Source organism: Bos taurus, chromosome 3 (genome assembly GCF_002263795.3).
Source record: "Bos taurus isolate L1 Dominette 01449 registration number 42190680 breed Hereford chromosome 3, ARS-UCD2.0, whole genome shotgun sequence".
In the NCBI taxonomy this organism is placed as follows: Eukaryota; Metazoa; Chordata; class Mammalia; order Artiodactyla; family Bovidae; genus Bos; species Bos taurus.
Window position 1 is genome coordinate 2,649,153 of NC_037330.1, and position 13,876 is coordinate 2,663,028.

The window sequence follows — 13,876 nt, forward strand, 5'->3', positions numbered from 1 at the left end:
GACAAAAATCTATTCAAACTGGTTCATATAATGGCAAAGCACAGCATCGGGTTTGTCGTCAGGTATGACTAAACCCACATATTCAAACAAGGCCAGCAGAGTTTGGCTGTCCTTTCCTCTGTCTGTATTCTTGGCTGAACTCTCCTTTGTTTGTGACAAAGAGACCAGAAACTCTAGGCTTAATAAAAAGAGAGAGCTGTTCTTTCCCCGTGTGTGTGTGTGTTAAGACGCTTCAGTCGTGCTTGACTTTTTGTGACCCTATGGACTATGGCCCACCAGGCTTCTCTGTCTGTGGGATCTTCCAGGCAAGAATACTGGAGTTGGTTGCCATTTCCTCCTACAGGGGATCTGTCCAAGCCAGGGATAAAACCTGTGTCTCTTGCATCTCCTGCTTTGGCAGGTGGGTTCTTTACCACTAGTGCCACCTAGGTCCCAGGGTTGCCTCTCACTGGCTCAGCTTGGGTCACATGACCATCCTTAAACCAATCATTGAGATTCTAATTGTGTAAGACCTGCCCTGGAGCATGGGAAATGAGATCAGCTCTACTTGAACCACACGGAATATAAGCAGGCAAAGTGTAGGAGGAAGGGTAGGTCCCAAAAGAAAATCAGGTTCCATTAACAAAAAGGGTAAATGATTGCTGAGAAGACTAGACTGGCAGCTGTCATCATCTCCATCTGTCCAGAAAGAGGTTGAAGAAGGCCATCGAATGGGCTGGCAAAAAGAAAGTGATTAAGCCTTTTGCCACTATTGATGCCATGCATGTGCTTAATGATAACAGATGAAATTCAGTGCCAATGAACAGCTGCAGAAAAGAGCCAGCAGGGTTGGAAGTGGAAACCTAGTGGCAATCCATCTCACAGCCCATGAGTTCCCCCAAGTCTGTTTTACTACATGAAATGCCCAAACTGACTCAGATACTTTTCAAGTTGCAAAACTTGCACTCATGCTCAGCAGATATATTTAAAACTGTTTTACAACCAACAATTAAACAGAAGGAAATTAAGGGAGAAAAATCAAGGATACAGCTTCATGCATAAAATTCAACCATACAATTAACAGAGCCCAAATTAATCACATGTCAGTTAGGCCTCAGTGGTTCGGTAGTTTTTTGTCGGCAGAAATAAGCCAATCCTGATAGGCAAAGATGGTTGATGCCAGTGTAACTGAAAGACTTTAAACATAGGGCCTTTATCATTAATTAATCAAGTAATTACTCTCTTAGTGCCATATTTGGTAATTAGGTTTTTAGTGTTTCTCCCCCTTTAGCTCCAGCTCTTTATCATACCAACATTACTTTATCTAGAGGTTCCAGTGGAAGATGAGATGTGTTTTTAATAATAATAAAAATGCTTGTATTTGTAGATCACTTTGTACTTTATAAAATTGCTCACTAGAGTCTTCCAGCAGCTTTTGCAGATAAGCAGGACAAATATTATTCTCCCAAATAACTGCCAGTGTCTGGTTTGGACTCAGACCTGCAAAATGCCAACAGAACCCCATTCTCTTGCAGGTAGAGTAAGACATCATCTCATTCTGATGGTGGAGTCTTGGTTCTGGGCTAATGCACGGACCAGAATCACCCTTAGTACTTACAGTCCCCGAGGACATGAGTCAGCACTACACGACTCCAATGGCATTAAATATACCTGGGCTTGAATGGAACGATAACTCTCTTGAGGGGGAGGGAAGCAATCAAATAGAAAACATGAGTTCACAAGATAATATTTCACAAGATAATCAAAATGTGCTTTAATGTTGCTCCCACTCATATTGTGGTTAGGAATCCTTCATGAAATGCATTATCCCTTTAGTCCTCAATCTCTGTAGATCAGAAGTACTGTCATCTCTATTATGGTGGGAAATCTTATAGGAAACAGACAAGGTCCTGCATTGCTGAGAAACCTCATAGTTTTTAGATTAATCTTTCTCAGGGCTGATAATACAATAAATGCATTCAGGAAGTGGCTCTTTATTTTAATAAGAAAAATATTGGCTCCTTGAATTAATACTCATTAGCTTTTTGCATGATTTTGAGGCCCATTCTTGGAACTACTATCTTGAAAAATAATAATTATAAAAAGGTAACTGAATTTACTGTCTAAAGCATTCATTTGTCCATTCATTTAGTCAATAAACTTACAAGGACATGATGCCAAGTTCGACAATGGTGCAGAGTATGTAAAGATGAAAATTATAGTCCCTTAATTCAGTGGCTAGACATGCAAGTCAATCATTACAACATTAACAACAAATAATGCCAGATGTTTTTGAGCACTTACCATAGTCCAGGCACGGTGCCAAGTGCCTTCTTTGTAGTTTTTAATCTTTCCCACAGCCAATGAGGTAGATATTATTAATAAAACCATTTTACAGATGAGTAAACTGAGCCCTGAGAAGGGAAAAAGTAGAAGCAGTGACAGATTTTAATTTCTTGGGCTCCAAAATCACTGTGGATGGTGACTGCAGCCATGAAATTAAAAGATCCTTGCCACTTGGAAGAAAAGCTATGACAAACCTAGACAGGTATTAAAAAGAAATATCACTTTGCTGGCAAAGGTCCATCTAGTCAAAGTTATGGTTTTTCCAGTAGTCAGGTATGGATGTGAGAGTTGGTCCATTAAAAACACTAAGCATCAAAGATCTGATGCTTTTGAACTGTGGTGCTGGAGAAGACTCTTAAGAGTCCCTTGGACTGCAAGGAGATCAAACCCATCAATCCTAAAGGAAATCAACTCTGAATATTCATTGGAAGGACTGATGCTGAAGCTATAGCTCCAATTCCTTGGCCACCTTTTGCAAAGAGCCAACTCACTGGAAAAAAACTCCAATGCTGGGAAAAATTGAAGGCAAAAGGAGAAGGAGGCAGCAGAGGATGAGATGGTTAAGTATCATGACATGACTTTGAGCAAATTCCATTACTTAGAGGAGCCTGGCATGCTCCAGTCCATGGGGTCACAAAGAGTCAGATATGACTTAGCAACTTAACAACAATAAACTGAGGCTCCAGTTATTTTAGTGACTTGCCCAGTTAGAGGTGGAGCTGAGAGCCAAGCTCAGGCAGTCTGACAACACAACACATTCTTTTAGCTCTGTAACTCATACTGCATATGAACACATTAGTTATAGCATATAGAGAAAGTTTGAATGTTGCACAAGGAAAGAGGCTGTATGGTACCCATGAAGAAATTAGGTAAGCATCACAGGGGAGAGAGGACCTAGGCTGAGACCTAATGGACTTGTAACACTTTTTCAGGCTGAATAGCTTGCAAAGAGCACTCCATGTAAGGGAACAGCATGCACAAGCACAAAGCGGGAAGAGAAGCCTGGCACATTCTGTGATGGAGACCTAGATCCAAGGGGCTTGGCGTGAGCAAAGACTGGGGAGGATGGAAGGCAAGGCCAGGGAGGAAGGCAGGGTCTGAATACCATGCCTTATTATATAAGGCATCTATGAGTGGCAAGCAGTGGCAGTGCTGGAGCAGCGAGTGGCCAAGAGGAGATACCCCACGCCCAATGTAAGAGAAACCCCAGGAAGATGGTAGGCACTGAGAGAAGGCATCAGAGGGCAGACAGCCTGAAACCACAACCATAGAAAATGAACTAATCTGATCACATGGACCACAGCCTTGTCTAACTTAATGAAATTAAGCCATGCTGTGTGGGGCCACCCAAGACACACTGGTCATGCTGGAGAGTTCTGACAAAATGTGATCCACTGGAGAAGGGAAGGGCAAACCACTTCAATATTCTTGCCTTGAGAACCCCATGAACAGTATGAAAAGGCAAAAAGATAGGACACTGAAAGATGAGCTGCCCAGGTCAGGTCAGTTCAGTTCAGTTGCTCAATCGTGTCTGAATCGCAGCACTCCAGGCCTCCCTATCCATCACCAACTCCTGGAGTTCACTCAGATTCATGTCTATCGAGTTGGTGATGCCATCCAGCCATCTCATCCTCTGTCGTCCCCTTCTCCTCCTGCCCTCAATCCCTCCCAGCATCAGAGTCTTTTTCAATGAGTCAGTTCTTCTCATGAGGTGGCCAAAGTATTGGAGTTTCAGCTTTAGCATCAGTCCTTCCAAAGAACACTCAGGACTGATCTCCTTTAGGATGGACTGGTTGGATCTCCTTGCAGTCCAGGGGACTCTCAAGAGTCTTCTCCAACACCACAGTTCAAAAGCATCAATTCTTTGGCACTCAGCTTTCTTCACAGTCCAACTCTCACATCCATACATGACCACTGGAAAAACCATAGCCTTGACTAGATGGACCTTTTTGACAAAGTGATGTCTCTGCTTTTGAATATGCTATCTAGGTTGGTCATAACTTTTGGAAAGTTATGACCAACCTAGATAGCCCAGGTCAGTAGGTGCCCAAAATGCTACAGGAGATCAATGGAAAAATAACTCCAGAAAGAATGAAGAGACGGAGCCAAAGTGAAAACAATGCCCAGTTGTGGTTGTGACTGGTGATAGAATCAAGGTCCAATGCTGTAAAGAACAATATTGCATAGGAACTTTGAATGTTAGGTCCATGAATTGGAAGTGGTCAAACAGGAGATGGCAAGAGTGAACACTGACATTTTAGGATTCAGTGAAGTAAAATGGACTTGAATGGGTGAATTTAACTCAGATGACCATTTTATCTACTACTGTGGGCAAGAGTCCCTTAGAAGAGATGGAATAGCCATCATAGTCAGCAAAAGAGTCTGAAATACAGTACTTGGATGCAATCTCAAAAAAGACAGAACGATCTCTGTTCGTTTCCAAGGCAAACCATTCAATATCACGGTAATCCAAGTCTATGTCCTGACCAGTAACACTAAAGAAGCTGAAGTTGAATGGTTCTATGAAAACCTACAAGACCTTTTAGAACTAACACTCAAAAAAAGATGTCCTCTTCATTATAGAGGACTGGAATGAAAAAATAGGAAGTCAAGAAACACCCGAAGTAACAGGCAAATTTGACCTTGGAGTACAGAATGAAGCAGGGCAAAGGCTAATAGAGTTTTGCCAAGTGAATGCACTGGTCATAGCAAAACACCCCTTCCAACAACACAAGACTCTACACATGGACATTACCAGATGGTCGACACCGAAATCAGATTGATTATGTTCTTTGCAGCCAAAGATGGAGAAGATCTATACAGTCAGCAAAAACAAGACTAGGAGCTGACTGTGGTTCAGATCATGAACTCCTTATTGCCAAATTCAGACTTAAATTGAAGAAAGTAGGGAAACAACTAGACCATTCAGGTATGATCTAAATCAAATCCCTTATGATTATACAGTGGAAGTGATAAATAGATTTAAGGGCCTAGATCTGATAGAGTGCCTGATGAACTATGGACAGAGCTTCATGACATTATACAGAAGACAGGGATTAAGACCATCCTCAAGAAAAAGAAATGCAAAAAGGCAAAATGGCTGTCTGAGGAGGGCTTACTAATAGCTGTGAAAAGAAGAGAAGAGCAAAGCAAAGGAGAACAGGAAAGATATACCCATCTGAATGCAGAGTTCCAAAGAACAGCAAGGAGAGTTAAGAAAGCCTTCCTCAGTGATTGGTGCAAAGAAATAGAGGAAAACAATAGAATGGGAAAGACTAAAAATCTCTTCAAGAAAATTAGACATACCAAGGGAAAGTTTTGTACAAAAATGAGCTTAATAAAGGACAGAAATGGTATGGACCTAACAGAAGCAGAAGATATTAAGAAGAGGTGGTGAAAATACACAGAAGAATTGTACAAAAAAGATGTTCATGACCCAGATAATCACGATGGTGTGACCACTCACCTAGAGCCAGACATCCTGGAATGTGAATTCAAGTCGGACTTAGGAAGCATCACTACAAAGCTAGTGGAGGTGATGGAATTCCAGTTGAGCTCTTTCAAATCCTAAAAGATGATGCTGTGAAAGTGCTGCACTCAATATGCCAGCAAATTTGGAAAACTCAGCAGTGGCCACTGGACTGGAAAAGGTCAGTTTTCATTCCAATCCCAAAGAAAGGCAATGCCAAAGAATGCTCAAACTACTACACAATTGCACTCATCTCACACGCTAGTAAAGTGATGCTCAAAATTCTCCAAGCCAGGCTTCAGCAATACGTGAACCGTGAACTTCGTGATGTTCAAGCTGGTTTTAGAAAAGGCAGAGGAACCAGAGATCAAATTGCCAACATCTGCTGGATCATTGAAAAAGCAACAAGAGTTCCAGAAAAACATCTATTTTTGCTTTATTGACTATGCCAAAGCCTTTGACTGTGTAGATCACAATAAACTGTGGAAAACTCTGAAAGAGACAGGAATACCAGACCCTCTGATCTGCTTCTTAAGAAACCTATATGCAGGTCAGGAAGCAACAGTTAGAACTGGACATGGAACAACAGACTGGTTCCAAATAAGAAAAGGAGTACGTCTAGGCTGTATATTGTCACCCTGCTTATTTAACTTATATGCAGAATATGTCATGAGAAACGCTGGGCTGGAAGAAGCACAAGCTGGAATCAAGATTGCCAGGAGAAATATCAATAACTTCAGATATGCACATGACACCACCTTTAAGTGAAGAAGAATTAAAAAGCTTCTTCATGAAAATGAAAGAGGAGAGTGAAAAAGTTGGCTTAAAGCTCAACATTCAGAAAACTAAGATCATGGTATCTGGTCCCATCACTTCATGGCAAATAGATGGGGAAACAGTGAAAACAGTGGCTGACTTTTGGTGGGGGGGCTCCAAAATCACTGCAGATGGTGACTGTAGCCATGAAATTAAAAGACCCTTACTCCTTGGAAGGAATGTTATAACAAACCTAGACAGCATATTTAAAAGCAGAGACATCACTTTGTCAACAAAGGTCCATCTAGTCAAGGCTATGGTTTTTCCAGTAGTTATGTATGTATGTAAGAGTTGGACTATAAAGAAAACTGAGCACCAAAGAATTGATGCTTTTGAACTGTTGTGTTGGAGAAGACTCTTGAGAATCCCTTGGACTGCAAGGAGATCCAACCAGTCCATCCTAAAGGAGATCAGTCCTGAGTGTTCATTGGAAGGACTGATGTTGAAGCTCAAATTCCAATACTTTGGCCACCTGATGTGAAGAACTGACTCATTGGAAAAGACCCTGATGCTGGGAAAGATTGAAGGCAGGAGGTGAGGGGGATGTCCAAGGATAAGATGGTTGGATGGCATCACCAACTCAATGAACGTGAGCTTGGGTAAACTCCAGGAGTGGTGATGGACAGGGAGACCTGGCATGCTGTGGTCCATGGGGTCACTAAGAATTGGACATGACTGAGTGACTGAACTGAACTGAACTGATGTAACTGTCCAGTTACGAAACAAATCTGTCATTTAATTTTGTCAGGCAAGTCATAGCTCTCACTGCCTGATTAACATCAGAATGAACTTGACCTTAGTTTGTTGGGGTCTAGTCATCTTGGTAAATAGGCTAATTTTATTGCTACTGTTTAATGCCAAGGTCTCTTTGCAGAAAGATTTTAATATCATGTTTGTTTTGGTTTCATTTGAAATTGTAAAGGAGATTTTAAATGTTACAAATTACCTATGGAATCTAAGTTAATCAGTTTAGCTTCACAAATTTTTGTTTGTTTGTTTGTTTGTTTTTTAATTGTTTATTTTTTTGCTGCACCAGATCTTAGTTGCAGCACACAGGATTTTTGTTGCTGAGTGTGGGATCTTAGTCACAGCATGTGGGATCTAGTTCCCTGACCAGGGATTGAACCCAGGCCTCCTGCATCGGAAGTGGGAATCTTAACCACTGGGCTATCAGGGAAGTCTCCCTAGCTTCACAAATTTTAATACATCAAGTTTTATCCTTACTCCACATAATCACAAATGTATGTAAATGTAATTGATTTCAAAAGACTGGAAGAAAATGAGCCAATATTTTAAGAGTTACCTCTAAATCCTGAAGAAGTTTTCTATAGTTTCTAGATTTTCCATAATGAAAACATATCACTTTCAGGAGTACAGAAAGAAATTTTTGTAGAGTGGAAACCAGATATTTTAAAATTCAGTGTAATGCACACACATTGTTCAAAAGTCAAATTTGTCCCAAATGACTAATAATGAAATTAATACTCTGTTCTTCACTCTCACCCTGTCTTAATTCCCCAAAGTCAACCCACTAACTCTATATCTTGGTTATTCTGTAGTTACATCAAAATTCTGTATTTCTTCTATGATTCTACAGTATATGTGAGTTTATATACAATGTCTGAATTTGTCCATTTTAGATATTCAAGTTGCTGCTATAAGATTTAGCTCACTTATATCACCTCACATCGATCTTCCCCAAGTTCCCAGTGTAATTATAACACATATTTAGTTCTCTATTGTTTGGCTATCTTTGAAATTTTAGGCAGTAAACATATACCAAATATAATCTGTCTCTTAAAATCCCCTTGAGTATAAAGAGAACACTGATGCTCTTAGACTTATCTTTATAGCTCTGCTGTCTACCTTTTCTGGCATTCCAATCATAGGGCATTCCAGGTGACAACATTTACATTCAGTTCTGTAATTAAAATTAAATCTTCCATGCTTTCTCTATCAGTTCATTTTAAAATTTGAAGACTAATAACAACGTTATACATTATTGTGACTTTGAGAGCATTATTCACGGAGGAGTCAAGTGGTATTCTGTGAAGTTAACTTTCTCCTTATACTTGTTTTAGTTTCTTCTAATTCTCACACTATTTTTAAATTTTCCATGACAACAGATATTCTACAACGTCTCCTTTTGTCTCAGGAGACCTCTCTCCCAGAGCCATTTGTCCTCCTGCTTTGACCGGGATTGTACGTTCTCCAGGTACAGTGGACACTGTGGCTGATTCCCCAAATCCATTCCATCGCAGACAATGACTGAGGAGACAGTCACGTCCCTCACTAGACTGAGCACACATCCTCAGTGAGGATGTTCCCAAACACCCTTCCCAAAGTTCCAGCAGTCTACAACACTTCCTATTCCCTCCTCTACTTTATTTATCGCGCCAACACATATCACTTTATAGCATAGTTTCTTCTCATCTCTTCACCTGAATGCAAGCTCTATGAAGGCAGGAAATGGCATTCCATTCCATTTCTATTTCCTTTATTTTCTATTAATATTTTTTCCTAGTGCTGAAAATAGTGCCTGTTTAATGAAAGAATCAAATGAAATGAGCTAAATGAAAGAATCAAAATAACTCCATCTTCCTTGCTAGAACTCTTTCAGCAAAGGGCAACCCCCATAGACCAGTTTGGGCTAATGAATTGTGAGGGGATACTTGCTGGAAAAGAAAAACCAGTCCTTTTCCCACTAGAAATGAAAAAAGAAGCATTTGATCAAGTTGCTTCAGGCAGCCAGGTATCATCAGGAGGAAAAGCATCTTTGTGCTAAGTTCCTACAGTCGTGTCCGACTCTTTGTGACCCATGAACTGTAGCCCACCAGGCTCCTCTCTCCATGGGGTTCTCCAGGCAAGAATATTGGAGTGGGTTGCCATGCCCTCCTCCAGGGGATCTTCCCGACCCAGAGATCGAACATGCATCTCTTATGTCTTCTGCATTGGCAGGCAGGCTCTTTACCACTAGTGCCACCTGGGAAGCCCCCTAGCTTTAGGATGAAGGTAATACCAGGAATGACAGAGCAGAAAGATGGTAAAAAAAAAAAAAGACTGGATCTTTGTTGATCTATGAACCATTAAATCAATTTGGGAGACCTCCCTATCTTCACTTTTTATTTAAGCCAACTTGAGTTGGATTTTTCTTTACTTGCAAAGAATCTCACCAGTTACTTTAGTTCTGCTGCATACCTGACATCATAGGAGCTCCCTTCACTGCCTTTCTGAACCTGAGTCACGCTTTTATGTACTCTATGTCTTCTTTGGTTTACTTGCCAGTTTTACTGGGATGCATACTGGATAACATTCTGAGAGGTAATTTTTTTCTAGGCCCTTGAATGTCTTAAAAAGTTTTCATTTATCCCTTCATTGATGACTTGGGTAGGTATTGGACTCAAGGTTGAAATTTTTAATGTCTCTGAATTTTGAAAACATCAGTCAAATTGCCTATTGATGGGCTAATTGATGGGCTGTTTGGGTGATCTGGTTTTACTCTGAAAAACAGGATTGCCACATCTAGCAAGTAAAAATATAGGATATCCAACTAAGTTTGCATTTCAGATAAACAAGGAAATTCTAGAAATAAAAAAAATTACTTATTGTCTATTTGAACTTCAACATTAACTAGCTGTCCTATATTTTATGTTAACACTATTGGCACACTTTTAGGATATTCTTTTATCCTTAACATTCTGAAATTTCACAGTATTTCTGGTTGTGAGTCTTTAAAAAAAAAAAAAAAACTCTTTATATTAGTGCTTGAGCCCCAAGAAAGAGAGTATGATTATTATTGACATGCTGCTGCTGCTGCTGCTAAGTCGCTTCAGTCATGTCCGACTCTGCACAACCCCATAGACCGCAGCCCAACAGGCTCCTCCGTCCCTGGGATTCTCCAGGCAAGAACACTGGAGTGGGTTGCCATTTCCTTCTCCAATGCATGAAAGTGAAAAGTGAAAGTGAAGTCGCTCATTCGTGTCCAACTCTGTGCGACCCCATGGACTGCAGCCCACCAGGCTCTTCCGTCCATGGGATTTTCCAGGCAAGAGTACTGGAGTGGGGTGCCCTTGCCTTCTCCTATTATTGACATAATAATGTTTAAATGATGAGTCACCATCGCTTCCATGCTCTGGCTGTCTATCAGCTTGTGTCTGCGGAACAGGAACAAGAAAAAAAAAATGTAAAAAGTTTCATCAGTCTTAGGGTTTGAAAATCTTTAGAGTAATTATCAGAGTGGAAGCACGAAATGACTATAACCTATTTCATACAAAGCCTGGTTGTCTAGTAGAGTTGTCTGGTTTCAAAACTTGCCACCCAACTAGCATTTCATACAAGTATCAGTGAACAATCAAAAGTTCAGGCTGAAGAGCCTTGTTTTATAAGAGTGAATACTCTGGACACATCCCAAATTTACCATGTAATTGCTCCACAGTGAACACAGCACAGAGATACACTGTCTCCAAAGGAGAAAATGATTTGCTTGTGAGATGCATATTTCCTGTGGTTATCTGTGGGTGAACTAGACAAAAAGTAAGTGAAGAGATGAAAGATAAGTCATCACTTTGCAAAGTAGTGGTAAAATCAAGCAAGGTAAAACCGGTTTAAAGAAACTCGGACAACTATAGAGTTGAGAGAGAAATTTTTAAATCTGACTTTAGAATCAGTGAATGGGACATAACCTTAGAAGTTATCTAGGTCAGCCCCCCTTTTATAGGTGACACTACCCAGGCTAACAGAGTTGAAGAGGCTTGCCCAGAGTCACAGAACCAGCTTAAACCAGTTCCCCTGATTCCCAGTTCAGTGTTTACTCCCCTCCATTGCTGCTGTGCATTGGGACCTATTGCACAACAGCCCTATTTAATCATCCTGACAGCAATCCTGAAAATGATAAACTTTCTCTGCAACAATCTGACTCAGCTCAGGGTAGCAGCTTCACCAAATGCCCCATAAAAATGCAGTGAACTCCAAGGGGAGGTGAAAAAAAAGGGAGGGGGGTGGTGGTCCAGAGGGCCTGGAAAAGTTTCTCCTAACCAAAAATATTGCCCACACCCACATGCCTGTGTGCCTGAAATTAAACACTGACAATGTCTGCTGTAATGCAAATTATTATCTGTAACAGCTTGCTTGGATCTCTAGAGAGGCTCCTTAACAAAGAAGAAGGTCTTAATGGTATATGACACCAGATAAATACATTGTGATTGGACATGGTAGAATGATTAGACAGTGGTCTGAACTGTATTAGGACCCATCAGGTACAAATAGCAGCAGGTGCCTACTTTACCATCATCATTTCAAATCAGAACAAAGCAAAAGATTGCTTTGTGCTCTAATCATTTCCCTGTCATCAGATTTCACTTTTGGTGCCTGATATCATGGTAAGGTATTTTAGTAGACCCAGTTTCCTTGATTACTTGAATAATTCACATTTTGATTCTGAATATGGGATGTTTTCCGCAGAACAAAGGCCCTTTAAATGGCAATTTTGATTTCAGTTTTGAGACTCAGTTTGTCTGGACTCAAACTTAAAAATGTATTTCCCACACCTTAAGGTCATTTGCCTTCTTCTCCTTGTGGTCAAGAGTTAAGGAAGATAAAGATCAAAAGGTAACCATTTGTTTTTGTTAATGAAGAGGTAGTTTTAACCAGAGCTGGTGTAATGATAGTTAGGAGGCCAAGGGCAGATTGCCATGCCTTGTTAAGGAACAACTGCAATGGAAAGGTGGAGAAAAATTAACGCAGATAACCTTTTAGGAAGGTTGACTATGACCAAAAAGAGAAAGTCATTTATTGAAATGTTTGGATGGATATTGATTGACTGGTTGATTTTAAAGGGCATGGGGGAGACATGTGCATTTCTATTACCTGGGAGGGGTGAGTCAGGTCTCAGATTCTTCATCCAAATATTGCAGAAATGTTAATATAACTGTAAACAAAAACTGTCCAAGGTCATCCAGCCAACTGACCAAAGCATCAGAATTAAAATCCTGGTCTTTCAACAGCTTGTTTTCTTGGGCACATGAGGTCTCTCCATTTTGCAACTGTTTCTGATTTCAGTGGGTCATGGGAGGATGAAGACGGTCATTTCTGTACAACTGCACTTGTAAAGAGCTATAAAGTCTTCTTGGGCAGGGAAGGGATAAGGAAAGTAAATACTTGATTAAGTTAACATTTTCCATTTGACAGACACCAGGCTAAGTGCTTTACCTAAATAAGTTATTCAACCCTCACAGCAACATATGAAGCAGATAAAGTTATTATCCTTTCACAGACAAAGAAATTGTAGCTCAAAGAGATTTAGTAATTCGCCTGAAATCACATCAGCAAAAGCCAAATTAAAAAACCGTGGATTTTAACCACTAGATTATCCCATCTCTCACAAGAATGTAGAGTCATACTGATTTAACATCAGAACTAGTTAGTCATATTTTTAAATATCACAACTCATTTTTTCTAGGCATAGTCATATTTTTGTCCTGTTTCATTTTATTTCCAGGAAATGCTGAAGACAACTGAGAACATCAACTCCATTTGAGAATAGGGATAATGAAACACATTCTCTCTCTGTCCTCTGCTCCCACCTCTCTCTCGTACACACACATACACACATACACACACCATTAGGGAGGGAAGCCCATTAGAACGGAACTAACAGAGCCTAGATAGCTCAGTGGCCAAATTTGCCACAGAGCTGCCAGGACCCTTAAGAGAAGAGATTCAGTCCTTTGCTGTTTTTAGCCAGTCGCACCTGGTGTCCAGGGTAAAGAAAATAAAACCATTCCATCAAAATGCCAAAATGTAGGCCCTCAAGCAGCTTTATCAGAAGACCAGGTGAGAGGATTCATAAATAATAACTAGGAAAACTATTTCTAAGTGGAACAAACTCTTAAAATAATAAATGCAGCAGATCTTGACCACTACAAGAATTCTTTCCTCTTCCAAGTGAACTACAGTGAGTCTCTTGCCATCATAGGGCTCTGTGCTGAGATGAGAATTTGCAATTAGCTTTAAGAATAAAAGAGTAAGTACAAATTGGACCCATATAGCCTTGATGCATAACATACCACTTAAAAGACAGTATCCATCAGTTATACATCAGTCTTTAGTGTGAAGAACAAAGGTCAGCCTAGGTATGGTTTGTTGATAATTTTTGTGCAAGAGCTATGTCTTATTCATCTTTGCATCCCCAGCACCCAGCATAATGTCTAGCATATTGTTAGTGCCCAATAAGTTTTGTTTAGTGATTAATGAATGTTCAGTTCAGTT